General features: G+C 37.2%; 1 long non-coding RNA gene across 8 annotated transcripts in view; it reads left to right on the forward strand.

Moving 5' to 3' along the window:
- Positions 1-16,848, forward strand: part of LOC109502665 — a 325,020-nt gene that overhangs the window by 250,961 nt on the left and 57,211 nt on the right. Inside the window, exon 7 of one of the 8 annotated variants that reach the window (XR_006583727.1) lies at positions 2,248-2,570. The exons of the other annotated variants lie outside the window; for them this stretch is intronic. This is a non-coding gene — a long non-coding RNA (uncharacterized LOC109502665). Of the gene's footprint in view, positions 1-2,247; positions 2,571-16,848 lie in introns of those variants that run through there. 8 annotated transcript variants of the gene reach the window in all.

The following is a 16,848-nucleotide window of genomic DNA, read 5'->3' on the forward strand; positions in this document are numbered from 1 at the left end:
AGTTTGTATTGGAGAGGTTTGTACATGAAGTTTGTACATGAAGAGGACAGCAACAGTATTGAGAGAGCAGTCACATAGAGGAACATTGATCACCTAAATAAATATGTCAGGTAGGGATAATGAGAACTGGACTTCTCACCATCAGAGATAGAAATTAAAAATATGGAAAGAGAGAGGCGCCTGGGTGGCTCAGTTGGTTAAGCGTCCGACTTTGGCTCAGGTCATGATCTCACGGTCCGTGAGTTCGAGCCCCGCGTCGGGCTCTGTGCTGATGGCTCAGAGCCTGGAGCCTGTTTCCGATTCTGTGTCTCCCTCTCTCTCTCTCTGACCCTCCCCCATTCATGCTCTGTCTCTCTCTGTCTCAAAAATAAATAAACGTTAAAAAAAATTAAAAAAAAAATCCTATCCTGAGGGGCGCCTGGGTGGCTCAGTCGGTTAAGCGTCCGACTTCGGCTCAGGTCATGATCTCACGGTCCATGAGTTCGAGCCCCGCGTCGGGCTCTGTGCTGACAGCTCAGAGCCTGGAGCCTGTTTCAGATTCTGTGTTTCCCTCTCTCTCTGACCCTCCCCCATTCATACTCTGTCTCTCTCTGTCTCAAAAATAAATAAACATTAAAAAAATTTTTAAATATGGAAAGAGAGAAAACTAATTTGAACCCTACAGTATTATATTGAAATTAAAGACTTTAGTGTAAACCTGTGGTTTTCAAAATAGAATTAAATATAGAATAGAGATGTAAATATATGTGTGTTTATATATATTTTTTGTTGCTTTTCCATTTGGAAAGCCTGGAAACAGGGGCATCCCAATAGTAGTAAGAACATCTTAAATCCAGGCGTTGGTTTCTAAATTCTATTCTCCCCCCCCCCCCCCAAATAACTAGAAATCCTTGCAGAAAAGTCTGATTCCAGTGGTAGGGCAGAAAAGGATAACATGAGCCTAGCAATCATGTACCAGGAATAATAAAAGTCTCAAACAATGAGGGTGCATGCCAAAAGAACACAGAAGGCAGCAGGAAGGACTTCTGCTGGCCAACTGTGGGACAACTAAGTATCAAAATAAATAATGATGTTAATGGATTACCAGCACACTGAATAAAATAGACAAACATGGTTCATAGTGATACACAAAAATAAATGAATAAACTGAAAGTTTGTATAGTGGAGAAACACAGTAGATACCACCTTCACCAAGTGATCAAAATTAACACTACCAGTAACAGGGCAAAAAGAAATCTTGGGTAATCTAATAAGATGCAACAGTAACACAATATTACTTCTGTGATCGTCCTAAAATGCACAACCTGAATCTAACTATGAGTAAACATCAGACAAACTCAAATTGAGGTATAGACTATGAAATGTCTAGCCTGTATCTATGAAGGTGCAGTGTGATAAAAGCCAATGAAAGACTGCAAAAAGGTTTAATAATGAAGGGGAAGATTAAATGCCCCATAGAATTCTGAGTTTTATTTTTTTGCAGTTAAGAACATTTCTGGAACACTTGGTAAAACTTAGATGGTAACTTGAATTCAACTTTTTGAGTGAATGGTAGTGATGTGTCAATGTTAATTTCTCTATTTCAGTGGTTCTGTTGTGCTCTGTAGAAAAAATGTTCTTGTTTTAAAACTATACAATAAAGTATTTGGGGAGACATCATGTAAATATCTTTCAAATTATAAAGGGCAAATAATTTATCTGTGCTCTACTTAGAATTTTTTTGTAACTTTGTTTCAAAATAATAAGGAATTAAAAAATAATAAGTAATTAAAGTTTAAAAAAATAAAGCCAAGGCATTTTCAACATATACTAATGTGAGCAAAGGAAAAAGGAATTTGATGTTCTTTCCACTCTGCATATGACAGTGTAATGTAAAGAAGGTATAAAATAAAATTAAAAATCCTGAATTTTGGACCAGATAGCTTTAGGAACTACTCCAATTCTTACTCACTGTGTTGAACTTGAACAAGTCTTCTTCAGGTCTCAGTTTTTTTCATGTAGCATGTGGTATCAATGTGTAAGCATTTACATCAATTCTTATATTTGAGCTGGGCGTCTCAAAGGGGTTGCTCATGAAAACATTTTGTAGGCTGTAAAGTGGCATAGAAAGTCAGCTATTAGGTAGTAACATGATCAAGCTGGGCTCAATCTGTAGCCTTAGAGTGCACTGCAAAATTCCTGGTGTTTTTGTTCAAAGTCTATCAGTTCAATTCTGATTCCATTGCCCCTTCTGTTGGTCTGACATAGATCACACTCCACATCTGTGCCATCTGGCTCAAGAAAGTTCAGCCACTGAACTAAAGCCGCCTCACTCTTAACTGTCAGAGGTTTGTGCACCCACTCAGCCAAGCAGAGCTGCATTTCTGTAAGTGTTTGCTTTTGGATCGGTGAGCTAAAGTCAAAACTTTGTCCTGGAAAATTCATCTTAACTTTGAAATTAAGAACGTTTATATCTGAAGTCAATAATGGTCAGGGGACATAATTATTTTTAAATTTTTAAACATTATTCATTTTTGAGAGAGCGAGAGAGAGAGAGAGAGTATGGTATGGGACAGAGAGAAATGGAAACACAGAATCCTAAGCAGACTCCAGGCTCTGAACTGTCAGCATGGAACCCAATGCGGGGCTTGAACCCACGAACCAGGAGATCATGACCTGAGCCACAGTCAGATGCTTAACCAACTGAGCCACTCAGGCGCCCTGATAATTTTGTTTTAATTTCACAATGCAATAATCCTCTGAAATTAATATAGTGGGAGTTTTTGTTTGTATTTCTTGTTTGTTTGTTTGTTTGTTTGCATAGTACTATTTCTAACCATGCAAAAGGTTAAGATCCAGAGAGACCATTGGTTGTCTTAAGTAAACTCAGAGTCAGACAAGAATCTGTATCCTCTCTGTTGTTTGTTGTTTATAATCTTACTATAAACACTTATGTGGAATTTATTTCCAACTTGATGCTGCAAAGAGGTAGGGCAGTGAGGGTGTCAAAGGAAGTGGTAACTCTCTCAGCTAAATAGTATACATTATTATTTTTTTTTACAGAGATCAAGAAAAAGCACAAACTGGGGAGGAGGAGGGGCAGAAGGACAGGGAGAAAGAGAATCTTAAGCAGGCTCCAAGTTCAGCATGGAGCCCAAAGACAAGGCTAGATCCTGACTGTGGGATCATAACTGGAGCTATCAAGAATCAATGCTCAACTGAATCAGTCACCTAGGAGCCCCAACAAGTGTACATTTTAAATGTGCCTTCAACTAAAGGCTGTTAGTACAGCCTTATTTTGTTTTCTTCTTTCTCCTCCCTTCCCCTCCTTTTCTTCCTTCCTCTTCCTTCCTTCCTTTCTCCTCCTTCCTTCTTTATTTCCTTCCTTCCTTCTTTTCCTTCCTTTCTTTTTCTTTCTCTCTTCCTCCCTCCCTCCTTCTTTTTTCTTTTCTTCTTCCTTCCTTCCTTCCTTCCTTCCTTCCTTCCTTCCTTCCTTCCTTCCTTCTTCCTTTTCTGTTGAATAATAACTCTTAATCAGAACCAATAAAGGCATCATTCTGAGACATATGAGTGACTGAGAAAAAAATCAGTACTAATAATTCTGCTTTTATTTAAAATTTTGATATAATAGTCCATCATGGGTTTTTGCATCAGTTTTTATTTTTTTTAATATTGCCATAAAATATATTTATCTTGATTACTGAGATCTGGGGTGCCTCCTTAAATTTTGTGCTGAGGCAAGTAACCTCATTGCCTCACCCTAGGTCTAGCCTTGGGCCCTAGAATAACCTTGGTTACAAAATAAATAGTGATTGTTACTATTGTTATTATTACATGAAGTCTAATTTTCATAACATCATGGGACCTGGCTGCACTCTGAGGTTATTGTCTCCATGGTTGCTGAAACCTATGCACATGTCAGCATGTGATTGTGCATGGAATCCTCCCCTGCAAAAACTGAAGGAACTGTAGGAAAATGTGTCTGTTCTCACCCAATCATAAAAGAGATGAAACTCTGAATGGGAGAAGCTTGAGAAAGCATTCTCTATAAGAATTCATCTTTTCCTCTTAAACTAGAATAATCACCCACTAGTCCAGCGGTGCCCATTCTTCAAAGGAATTCCAAGGAAGTTCATTCCAATGTACTGGCTTAGATTTATAATCTAACTTGCTCTCAATTACCATGTCTTTTTTCCTTGCTCTAAGGCTTAAAGAACTCCATTTATCCATCCATCTTCTCATTAATTTAGCAAATATTTTCTGAGAACCTACAGAGTTCATAAAAAAAGCTTGGGAAAGCATTTAAGAAGTGACACTTGTCGAGAATGTTTAGAAACAAATAGGTGGTCCTAGATTGCATAAGAGCAGGATTTGATGCAGAAGAAATAGACACATGGAATCGTAAACTTTTCCTGAAAATTTTAGTCACACAGAAAATCTAGACAGTAGAGGTTGCTGTTGTGGCAAATAAGACTCTGGAAAGGAAGTCAGAGGTCACTTTATGAATGGATGTGCAGAAGATGAGAAGGATATAACAACATTCTTGTCACATAGGTCATAGACTGTTTAAGCAATTTGGTTATAATGCATGTTGGAATGGTTTCCTTCATATTTCTTCACTTGGGCTTCAGTGAGCTTTTTGAATATGTAGGTTTGTAGCTTCATCAAATTTAGAAAGATTTTTACCATTATTTCTTCAAATATTTTTTTCCTGCTTCTGCCAGCTCTCTCTCCTCTCCTGGGTCTCTAGTTACATAAATATAGGCTACTTGATTCTGTCCCTCAGCTCACTATCCCTCATTCAGTTATTTTAATACAATTTACAGTTTAGAATAGTCTTCAATTTAAAGAAAAGTTGTGAAGATACTACGGAGAATTCTCACATACCCCACAACCAGTTTTTCCTATTATTAATATCTTACGTTATTAGTATGATACATTTGTAAATTATATTTTCTCTCTGTTTTTCATCTTATACAGTTTCTTTTCATGTGTATTTAACTTCTTGTATCTTTTCTTTGCAGAATACAATCTGCTATAGTCCTATCCAACACATTTTTCATTTTGGGCATTATTTTTTTAAGTCTAGAAGTTCATTTTGGCTATTGTTGTATCATACAAGCCTCTCCTTTTTATACTCATACTCCCTTCTTTTTTTTTTTTTAATTTTTTTTAACGTTTATTTATTTTTGAGACAGAGAGAGACAGAGCATGAACGGGGGAGGGTCAGAGAGAGGGAGACACAGAATCTGAAACAGGCTCCAGGCTCTGAGCTGTCAGCACAGAGCCCGACGCGGGGCTTGAACTCACGGACCGCGAGATCATGACCTGAGCTGAAGTCGGCCGCTTAACCGACTGAGCCACCCAGGCGCCCCTCATACTCCCTTCTATATTTTCTTGCATTTATGGAGCATATTTGTAATAGTAGTTTTAATTTCCTTGTCTATCTTTGTGTTGTCTATCTATCTTATCTATCTATCTATCTATCTGTGTTTCCTTGTCTATCTTGTTATCTTTGTGTCTCCTTTTTTTTTCTTTTGGTTTCTGTTGGCTATTTTTTTTATCTCATTATGGGTTGTATTTGCTTGAACTCTTTATATGCCTGGCAATTGGTTTGTTTGTTTGTTTTTCACGCCACTTGTGAACTTTGTGATTGGAGTGCTATAATTTTTGTATGCCTTTAAATATTTTAAAATCTTATTCTGCATGCAATAGATAGTTGGAAGTAATTTGATTCTTTTGAAGTTTGCTATGCTATGTGGATGTAGAGCAGTAGTGTTTTAATATGACCCGATTACTGAGACAACATCTTTCTAAGATTCTATTCAATATTACATCATTTGAAAATTTCTTTAAAAAAAAGTTTGTTTATTCTATGAGAGAGAGGCAGAGAGAGTTGTCAGCACAGAGTCTGGCGTGGGCTCAAACTCACGAACCTTGAGATCATGACCTGAACTGAAATCAAGAGTTGGATGCTTAACTGACTGAGCCACCCAGGCGCCCCTGAAGATCTGTCTCGTGAGACCAAACTGTTGTCTAATGAGAACAAACTGTTTCTATCCCTGTGTAAACTTTGAGGATGTTCTTTAAGTTCTCTTCCAGTGGTTCTTTTCCTAGCATGTGTTGATTATACTCAGGTGAAGCCTCAAGGGAAAAACCTCTGCATAGTTCCACGTCTCCCTCCCTGTCCCTCTTCCACCAGCTTCCGCTCTGTCCTTTATGACGCTCTGTCTTGCAATTCTACCTGACTTGACCGCCTTGAAATCTAAAGGTGTGTCTCTCAACTCACATTTCTAAATATGCAGTCTACATAATATCCTGATGTCATCAAAGAGCTCACTTTTTTTTTTCTCTCTCCAAGATTATCATCCTGCTATGCCTGTAGTCTGGTGTCCATCATTTTATAGATTTTTTTTTTTAATTCTTTAAAGTAGAAGAGTAAATGTTGTTACTATTATTCTATTGTGTCTATTAAGGAAAATATTAAATATAGAGAGATTTGAGTTCTTTTCACACTAACACAAAGAAAACATTTAGATGTGTTTGACCACTGATCCATTTCTTTTACATTTTTTCTCAGTCAATTGATGTCTGTTTCTTGTTTAGAAAGGGATCCGTTGTAATTTTTTTTCTTAAACTAAAATCCTCAGACAAAGAAACTAAAGTTGCAGACTGGCCAGGAATGTGCAGGTGTTGTCGATGGGGGAGAAAAGTAGAAAGATAGGACCCTTGTTTGTTTGGGGTAGTTTTAAATCTGCTTTTTCATGCGTCACTATCTCTGTCTCTATGACTTAAGAATGTTCGACTGAAAGTAACTGATTTTAGGAGCACTTGGGTGCCTCAGTTAGTTAAGCATCTGACTCTTGATTTCAGCTCAGGTCATGATCTCATGGTTCAAGAGGTCTAGCCCCCCATCAGGCTCTGTGCTGACAGTGCCAGCCCGGCTTTGGTGGGATTCTCTTGCTCCCTCTCTCTCTGCCCCTCCCCAACTCTATCTCTCTCAAAAATAAATAAATAAACTTAAGAAAAGAATGTAACTGATTTTGTATCTGTGAACCCTGGTTGTGTTTGGTGAATTAGAAAACAACCACATTCTTTGATTTTAACTCTGGGACCTTCTTTCTTTAATTTGCAATCATTGATCTGAATTATGCTACTAAACTACCACAATTATAATAATTCCTTGACATATGAATCAGTTGATTCATATTGTTTTCTCTCAAATGAGCACTATACATAATCTGAATATATTTTCTGATGCATTTGAAATACAGTCAATAATCAAATGGTTGTATGATGCTGGATAATATAGTAAAGCTGAGATTCTATTTTGGTAAACAATAAAGAACTCACATTTAAAGGTAAATATAGAAAATAACCTCATATTTATAAAGTGATTCTGGAAATAAAATAATATAATTATTTTGAGAAACTCTCTTTTACTATCATACAATATTTTCTGATTTTGTTTATAAGTTATTATTGAATGATAAATCTGGTGGACAGTTATGTAATTTTTTTTCACAGAAGATAAACCTAATATTGCTTTCTAATTTTTTTGACTAACTTATATGGAAGCCTCAGTTTTGTCAGTGATGATAAGAATGCATTTCTCTTTGTATTAGAAAATGTTTATATCATTCAAAAGGTGAGAAAGAAAGGATATTCCAGGAAGCTGACCTTGTAAAGCTAAATGGATTATCAATTAGTCTGCCAAGTTTAATTTTTGATCAAGAAAGAAAGGTGACACTTGAGCACATTTTAATTTGCCGATTTTAAATTTTTCCATCATTGCCATTGCAGATCTGCAAGAAGACATTCGACAAGTGATGCCATTTATTCTCATCTCTCCAAAGACATGATCATTTAGATGATTGTAGTGGATAGCATAATACATCCAGAAGGCATTAGCAAAGCTCTTTCTTTCCCCTGATCTTTGATTTGCTAGAGTCCATATTAAGAACTGCACATTGCATCTTACTTACCCTAAAATCTGTGCTGCCACTTGAAATATTTCAGAAAGTTTTCTTCTTCTGTTATGCCATCCAGCAAAGTTTTACAAAACAGCATGCTTTCATTCACAGTGTTTTCCAAAATATATCTTACAAATGCCAACAACTGAGCACAACCTGAAACATCTGTGGATTTGACCATTTATGGGGCAAAGTAATCACTTTCCATACTCTTTAAAACCAGCTGTTCACAGGCATTAATTGCCATGTCACTTATACGCCTTAGAACAGCAGCATTTGACAATGGTGCACGTGTTAATTTGTTTACCACATCTGGTTCTTTTTCAGTGAATACCGTCTTTGTGGCAGATGGCAATAGAAGAGTTGTTGCAATTATGTAGTTTAAGAGGGCTCTGAGTTGTGATGGATACAGTATGCATTTAAGTGACTACATTTTTATATTAAAACGCATATGTAAATGCCTTCAAACTTCTGGCTAAAGACTTCCATAACCTAGGTTTTGTTTTATTTTTAGAAATATACATGTTGTCTGTATGATGACAGAATGCAGAATGGTTTTAAAGATTTACTACTTTTATATGTCAGATCTTCAAAATATATACCACGGCTGTCTTAAAGGAGATAACACATGTTGATGTCTTCTTTTCCTCAAGTGATCCAAGAACACCAAAGCTTACTTACAGACAGAAAGATTAAACATTGCCAGTTTCAAGCACCAAGGTTCTTTCTCTGTTTCTTCTTCAGTTTGTACACACACACACACACACACACACACACACTACCCTGAAGAAGATCCAAGTAGCCTGGAAGAAGAGATTTATGTAAGAATTTTACCAAATATTTAGTTTCATTAAATCCCTCTGGAATAAATATAAATCTCTTATAGCCTCTATCTCTTGGCCCTGCTTTGATTTGGCTCCTTAAAGAATTCTACATTCTTGGGGCACCTGGGTGGCTCAGTCAGTTAGGCATCTGACTTCAGCTTAGGTCATGGTCTCACAGTTCGTGAGTTCGAGTCCCGCATCAGGCTTTGCGCTGACAGCTCAGAGCCTGGAGTTTGTTTCAGATTCTGTGTCTCCCTCTCTCTATGTCCCTCCCTGCTCGAGCTCTGTCTTTCTCTGTCTCAAAAATAAGTAAACATTAAAAAAAATTAAAAAAAATTCTACATTCTTGATGTTTGATATTGGCAGTCTCCTGTCTTACTCTATGTAGCGGATGATGAATTCTCAGATTTTAATTCTTCATATCCTACCTTTAAATATTAGTGCTCTCAGCAGCAATATCAAAAGACAAACAGAACAATATTTGCAGAATTAATGACAAATGAGGAAGTCTTTAAATATATCTTTTCCATCAACCATGCTGCAACATCTATCATGTCAAAAAAAAATTCTTTCCATGGCCTCACAGCTCCTGTGCTCCTATGCTATTGTCAGGGCATTTCTCTTCCTGCCTTTACAGTAAATGTGAGGCCTGTTTTGCAGTGTCCAGTTATTTTCCTGTCATTTCTCTTGACCTTCTCCACTGGGTTCCTCCACCACTGAGCTCTCATTTTGGTGGCCAGTGCCATCTATGTTGCTAAATTTGATTAGGCTTTGAAATCCTCATTGTTCATAATGTATAGACAGCATTTGACATAGTTAATTGTCTTTCTTCAAAGACTTTCCTCACTTTGCTCCTAGGATAAGACTCTGCAGGTTCTCCTCTTCCCACTTAACCTCTCCCACCCCACCCCCAGCATTCTCTTTCTTGGCTTGTCTTCAAGTCTAGGATTTCTCGCCTTTGGTGTGTCTCAGAGCTCAGCCCTCAGATGTCTCTGCTTTCCTTTGTACTCCCACTTCCTAGATCATCCCATCATGGCTTAGGTAATAGGGTACTACTTGTATGCTATGTCTGTGGTCTATAGATCTCAATTTCACATTTGCACATATAATTGCCTATTGGAAATCTTCACTTGAAGTGTAATTGGCATCTCAAACTTAAATGGATGTTTAAATAAAGAGGTAAATTAAAAAGCCTACAAACACATATTAAATCGAACATAAAATCCCACCCTATCCCCAAATTTGAAGCTACTATAGTGCTCCTCATTTCAGTAACTTTAGGAATTTTGTTTTTCTGTTTGCCTTGATCAAAAGGCTTGCAGATATTCTTGTGTCCTCTCTTTATCTTATGTTTCACAGACAACCCGTCTGAAAATTGGGTCAATTTTGTCTCTAAAAAAATACACCCAGAAGCTCACTACTTCTATCCTTTTCACTTTTCGCCTTCACCATCATCTTGGGCATGTGGACGGCAATGACCTCCTAATTGGTTTTCCTGCTTTGCCTCTTTCTACCTTCCAGTGCAGTCTATTCTAAACACAGCAGACAGAGAGATCCTCTGAAAACAAAAGTCAGATCACATCTCTTCTTTCCTCAAAACCCTTCAGTGACTTCCTATCTTTCTGAGAGTAAAAGCTAAAGTCGTTTGAAGGTATACAATACTTTTTATTTTTACCTGTGGATTTCAATTTTGGCTACACACTAAAATATCTTGACAAGCTTCCAAAATATATGAATTCTGTAGCCCTATTCCAGAGTTTCTGATTTAATTTCTATGGGATGAGTTTTAGCTATTGGTATTTTTTAAAGCTTGTGCAGCCCATAGCTACTACTCTGACCGCCTTTTCAGCCGCTCTTCCCTTTGCTTGTTCCACTACAGTGTGTCGGCCTTTTGGCTGTTCCTCTGGCATACCAAGCACATTGCCCCCCTTAGAGCCATTTCATTTGCTATGATGCTTTTCCTATAATGACTTTCTCCCAGTTACCTCCTAGGTTCCAACTTCTTCACTTCTTTCAAGTCTCTGCTCAAATATTGCTTAATTGATGAAAGTGTATCTCCCTACCCTATGTGAAACAGCAGCTCTACCACCACTACCACTGGCCATTTTTATATTCTTCTTGTATATGAGATATTTATTTATTTACTGCCTGCCCCTTTCCCCCCATTAAATGTAAGCTTAAGTTTGCTAGATTGTTCATACATAGGCTACAGAGCCCAGAACAAAGCCTGACGAGTGCATAATAAATATTCATGTAACAAATCAATGAATACAAGTTATTTTTAAAAATGAAAAAAAGACTTAAGGTAAATTTTTGAAAATTGAAGGAATATACGTGAGCAACTGTCTCAGCCAAGGTAATTAAAACATTCAAAATGTAACAATACAAAGGCAGTTTCTTTGTGAGGTAGGTAAAACACATGACATAGGTGCAGACCCCAGATTTAGTAAAATTTCAGCTAGTACCAATCCTAGGCTCTAAGGGGGAAAACAGGAATAGTTACCAGAACCTGGAGGGACAGAGAGTTGTGAGAGCCTCATTGCCCTCAAAGGCACTGTGACCTTCAGTCCAGGGACAGAGTTGGCTTACGGTGCCTGATGGTGGGGAAAGAGATTAACAGGGAACAAACACTTGGACCTCCTTGGACAGGGAATAAAGAAAGCACCTTCTTGCTTCCTCTTTTTATTCTTTGGGATCCCCATTAGCTGAATCAATTAGAAGCTAGAGACAGTGAGATCCTTGAGGAGCCTTGGTAAAAGCCAAAATCCTTTGTATGATCTTTCAGGCCCAACCATGGGCAATTCTAAAGTCTTTCTCGGGCTCTCATGGGGGGAACGACCCACCTCGTACCAGACTTGGTGCATAGCCAGTTGCAATGAAATCTCTGGAGATAATTACATTAAAGGATTTATTCCTCCCTGCTGCCTCCCACTAGCAAGCCAAACATGCTCTTATGTAGATCTGTACTCGTACCCCAGGTGCCTGCATTTGGAGACCTCCAAAGCAAGCAAAGACCTTAAGACATTTTCATCTACTCTGACTCAGTACCCAGTACTTTTCCATGTCTAACCTTTCTCCCTTCCCCTCTCTTGGCCCCTAGGTCTATAGAATGACAGGAGCCTTTTGGGTTGGAGGTTCTTTTGGCAATGAGATGATCCCTTTCTTAGCATTGATTCACCTGACCCTCATGCTAGTGCCATTCTGTGGGAAAGAAATGGGAACTCTGGGGGAAGCCAGCAATTTCTTTCTAGTCTCCTTCTTCAACTATCTCAGTAAATGAATAAAGACTTGGCTATTACTTTGAGTTTGACTTTTGTCCTAACTGACTACCTCAACACCTAGCAGTGCGCGTGCGCGCTCTCTCTCTCTCTCTCTCTCTCTCTCTCTCTCTCTCTCTCTCTCTCTTTCTCTCTCTGACAGTCCCTTTGATGTAGTCTTTATATGTTAACATCTCTGGACAGATAGCAATGTAGAAAAGATGAAACATGGATCTGGAGAATAAATAAAACATCAAGGAACTCCTGGGTGGCTCAGTCAGTTAAGCGTCTGACTCTTGGTTTTGGCTCAGGTCATGATCTCATGGTTCCTGAGCTCAAGCCCCACATGGGCTCTGCACTGACAGCATGGGGCCTGTTTGGGATTCTCTCTCCCCCTCTCTCTCCACATTTCCCAGGCTCATGCTTTTTCTGTCTCTCTCAAAATAAATAAACCTTTAAAAATCTTCAGTAAATTTTGGTACTTTTGCCTCTCAATTACTACTCCTGTCCTGCACATTAGCTTCCATCCTTGTCCTTCATTTAAGTAAACTTTGTGTCCCTAATATGGGGAGTGCATGAAGTTCATTTTGCAATATTCCTGTAAAGTGTTGCCAAATTAATCCTATTCTAAAACCTAAATTAAACAAAGGATAAAACAGGGAGAATATAAACAATTTAATTCTATAAAACACATCTGCTACAGCAACTGCTGCTATAGCTGATCACAAGATGTGTATTAAATAACATGGCTGATTTTCTTCAATTCATTCCAGGTCATTTTACCCTCTGCCCCCAGTTTATCTAAATGTGTTTTCTGCCTGGTTGTGTGACCAAATATTTACTCTTACAACATCGGAATCCTTGATGATCTTTATTTCCGTTGAATTGCTGCAGATTTCCATTGATCATAACCATTCATTTATATTTTTTCTTCCAAGTTTTTATTTAAATTTAATTTAGTTAATATATAGTGTAGTACTTGTTTCAGGAGCAGAATTTAGTTATTTATCATTTACATATAACACTCAGGGCTCATCACAGCAAGTGCCCTCCTTAATGCTCATCACCCAATTAGCACATCCCCTTTACTCCTTCCCCTCCAGCAACCTTCACTTTGTTCTCTATAGTTAAGGGTCTCTTATGGTTTGCGTCCCTCTATGTTTTCATCTTATTTTATTTTTCCTTCCCTTCCTCTATGTTCATCTATGATTTGTTTCTTAAGTTCCACATTTGAGTAGAATCATATGGTATTTGTCTTTGACTGACTTATTTGGCTTAGCATAATACCATCTACTTCCATCCAGTTTGTCACAAACGGCAAGATTTCATTCTTTTTGATGGCTGAGTATTATTCCATTGTATGTTTGTGTATGTATATACACATCTTCTTTATCCATTCATCAGCTGTTGGACATTTGGGCTCTTTCTATGATATGGCTATTGTTGATACTGCTGCTGTAAACATTGGGGTGCATGTGCCCCTTCAAATCACTATTTTTGTATCCTTTGGATAAATACTTAGTAGTGAAATTACTAACTCATAGGGTAGTTCTATTTTTAAATTTTTGAAGAACCTCCATCCTGTTTTCCAGAGTGGCTGCACCGGTTTGCATTCCTACCAGCAGTGCAAAAGAGCTCCCCTTTTTCCACATCGTGGAAACATTGTGTTTCCAACATCGTGTTTGCCAACACCGTGTTTTCTGACTTGTTAATTTAGCATTCTGACAGGTGTGAGGTGGTATCTCATTGTGGTTTTGATTTTGTATTTCCCTGATGATGAGTGATGTTGAGCAGTTTTTCGTGTGTCTGTTAACCCTTTGTATGTCTTCTTTGACATGTCTTCTGCCAATTTCTTAACTGGATTGCTTGGTTTTTGGGTGTTGAGTTTGATAAGTTATTTATAGATTTTGGATACTGGCTTTCTATCTGATATTTAATTTGCATGTATCTTATCCCACTCAGTAAGTTGCCTTTTAGTTTTGATGATTGTTTCCTTCACTGTGCACTTTATCTTGATGAAGTCTCAATAGTTCATGTTTGCCTTTGTTTCCTTTGCCTCCAGAGACATGTCTAGGAAGAAGTTGCTATAGCTGATGTCAAAGAGTTTGCTGCCTGTATTCTCCTCTGATTTTGATGGTTTCCTGTCACACATTTTGGTCTCTTATCCATTTTGAATTTATTTTTGTGTATGGTGAAAGAAAGTGGTCCAATTTCATTCTTCTGCATGCCCCTGTCCAGTTTTCCCAACACAGTTTTCAGAAGAGACTGTCTTTTTTCCATTGGATATTCTTTCCTATTTTGTCAAAGATTAGTTGACCACAGAGGTATGAGTCCATTTGGGTTCTCTATTCTGTTCTATTGATCAATGTGCCTGTTTTTGTGCCAGTACCATACTGTCTTGATGATTTCTTTGTAATACAGCTTCAAGTCCGGAATTGTTATGCCTCCTGCTTTGCTTTTCCTTTTCAACATTACTTTAGCTATCCGAAGTCTTTTCTGGTTCCATACAAATTTTAGGATTGTTTGTTCTAGTACTGTGAAGATTGCTGGTGTAATTTTGATAAGGATTCAATTGAATGTGTAAATTGCTTTGGGTAGTATAGACATTTTAACAATATTTGTTCTTCCAACACATGAGCATGGAATATTTTTCCATTTCTTTGTAACTTAAATTTCTTTAAATAAGTGTTCTATAGTTTTCAGAGTAGATTTTTTACCTCTTTGGCTAGGTTTATTCCTAGGTATCCTATGGTTTTTGGTGCAATTGTAAATGGTATTGATTCCTTGATTTCTCTTTCTGCTGCTTCAAATTGGTGTGTAGAAATGTAACAGATTTCTGTACTTAGATTTTATATCCTGTGACTTTATTGAATTTGTGTATCAGTTCTAGCAATTTTTTCGTGGAGTCTTTCAGGTTTTCTACATGTCTTTGTCAGATTTTGGAATCAATGTAATGCTGTTGTCATAGAATAAGTTTGAAAGTTTCCCTTACATTTCTATTTTGGACAGTTTCAGAAGAAGGTCTGTTCAAATTTTCTATCACTTTCTATTTCAGTTTTGCTAGTTTATATGTTTCTAGAAATTTATTCATTTCTTCCAGATTGCTCAATTTGTTGGCATATAATTGCTCATAGTATTCCCTATAATTGTTTGTATTTCTGTGGTGTTGGTTGTGATAGCTCCTTTTTCATTCCATAATTTTATTTATTTGGGTCTGTTCTCTTTTCTTTTTTATAAGTCTAGCTAGGGGTTTATCAACTTTGTTAATTCTTTCAAAGAACTAGCTCCTAGTTTTGACCTATTCTATTTTTTTTAATTTTGATATCATTTACTTCTGCTCTAATCTTTATTATTTTCCTTTTTATGCTGGCTTTATGCTTTATTTTCTGTTCTTTCCCCAGCTACTTTAGTGTAAGATTAGGTTGTGTATTTAAGACTTTTCTCCCTTCTTGAGGAAAGCATGTATTGCCATATACTTCCTTTTTAGGACTGCTTTTGCTGCATCCCAAAGGTTTTATTTAGACTGTCATGTTTCCATTTTCATTTGCTTGCATGTATTTTTAATTTCTTTTTTAATCTACTGGCTAACCTGATTATTCTTTAGTAGAATGTTTCTTTAATCTTCATGTATTTATGGTCTTTACAAATTTTTTCTCATGGTTGACTTTACGTTTCATAGCATTGTGGTCTGAAAATGTACATGATATGATCTGAATCTTTTTGTCCTGATTGAGGCCTAATCTGTGACCAGTATGTGATCTATTATGGAGAATGGTCCATGTGCATTCGAGAAGAATGTGCATTCTGCTGCTTTAGGGTGCAATGCTGTGAATAATACCTGTTAAGACCATCTGGTCAGTGTGTCATTCAAAGACATTGTTTCCTTGTTGATCTTCTTAGATGATCTGTCCATTGCTATAAGTGGGGTGTTAAAGTCCCCTACACTTATGATATTATTATCAATGAATTTCTTTAAGTTGTGATTAATTGATGTATATATTTGAGCACTACCAAGTTAGGGGCATAAATATTTACAATTGTTCTAATTGGATAGACCCTTTATTATGATATAGTACCCTTCTTTATTTCTTACTGCAGTCTTTTGTTTAAAATCTAGTTTGTCTGATATAAGAATGGCTACTCCTGCTTTATTTCGACATCTATTAGCATGATAAATGGTTCTCCATCCCCTCACTTTTAATCTGGAGGTGTCTTTGGGTCTAAAATGAGTCTCTTGTAAGCAGTATAAGGATGATATCAATGAGTCTTAGTGTGTGTGTGTGTGTGTGTGTGTGTGTGTGTGTGTGTGTGTTTATCCATTCTGATACCCTATGTCTTTTGATTGGAGCATTTAGTCCATTTACATTCAGAGTAATTATTAATATATATACATTTAGTGCCATTGTATTACCTGTAAAGTCACTGTTCCTGTAGTTTGTCTCCATTCTTTTCTAGTCTTTGTTGCTTTTGTTCTCTCTCCCACTCAAAAGGTCCACTTTAATATCTCTTGCAGAACTGATTTAGTGTCCATGAACTCCTTTGTTTTCCTTGTTTTGAAAATTCTATCTCTTCTATTTTGAATGACAGCCTTACTGGATGAAGTATTCTTGGCTGCATATTTTTCCCATTTAGCATGTTGAATATATCATGCCACTCCCTCTGGCCTGCCAAGTTTCTGTGGACAGATCTGCAGCTAACCTGCTGTGTCCATCCTGGTGGGTTAAGGACCTTTAATTTTCTAGTTGCTTTCAGAATTCTCTCTGTACCTTTGTATTTTGCAAGTTTCACTTGTAAAAGTAAAACTTGGTGTTGACC

Source organism: Felis catus, chromosome C1 (genome assembly GCF_018350175.1).
Source record: "Felis catus isolate Fca126 chromosome C1, F.catus_Fca126_mat1.0, whole genome shotgun sequence".
NCBI lineage: Eukaryota > Metazoa > Chordata > Mammalia > Carnivora > Felidae > Felis > Felis catus.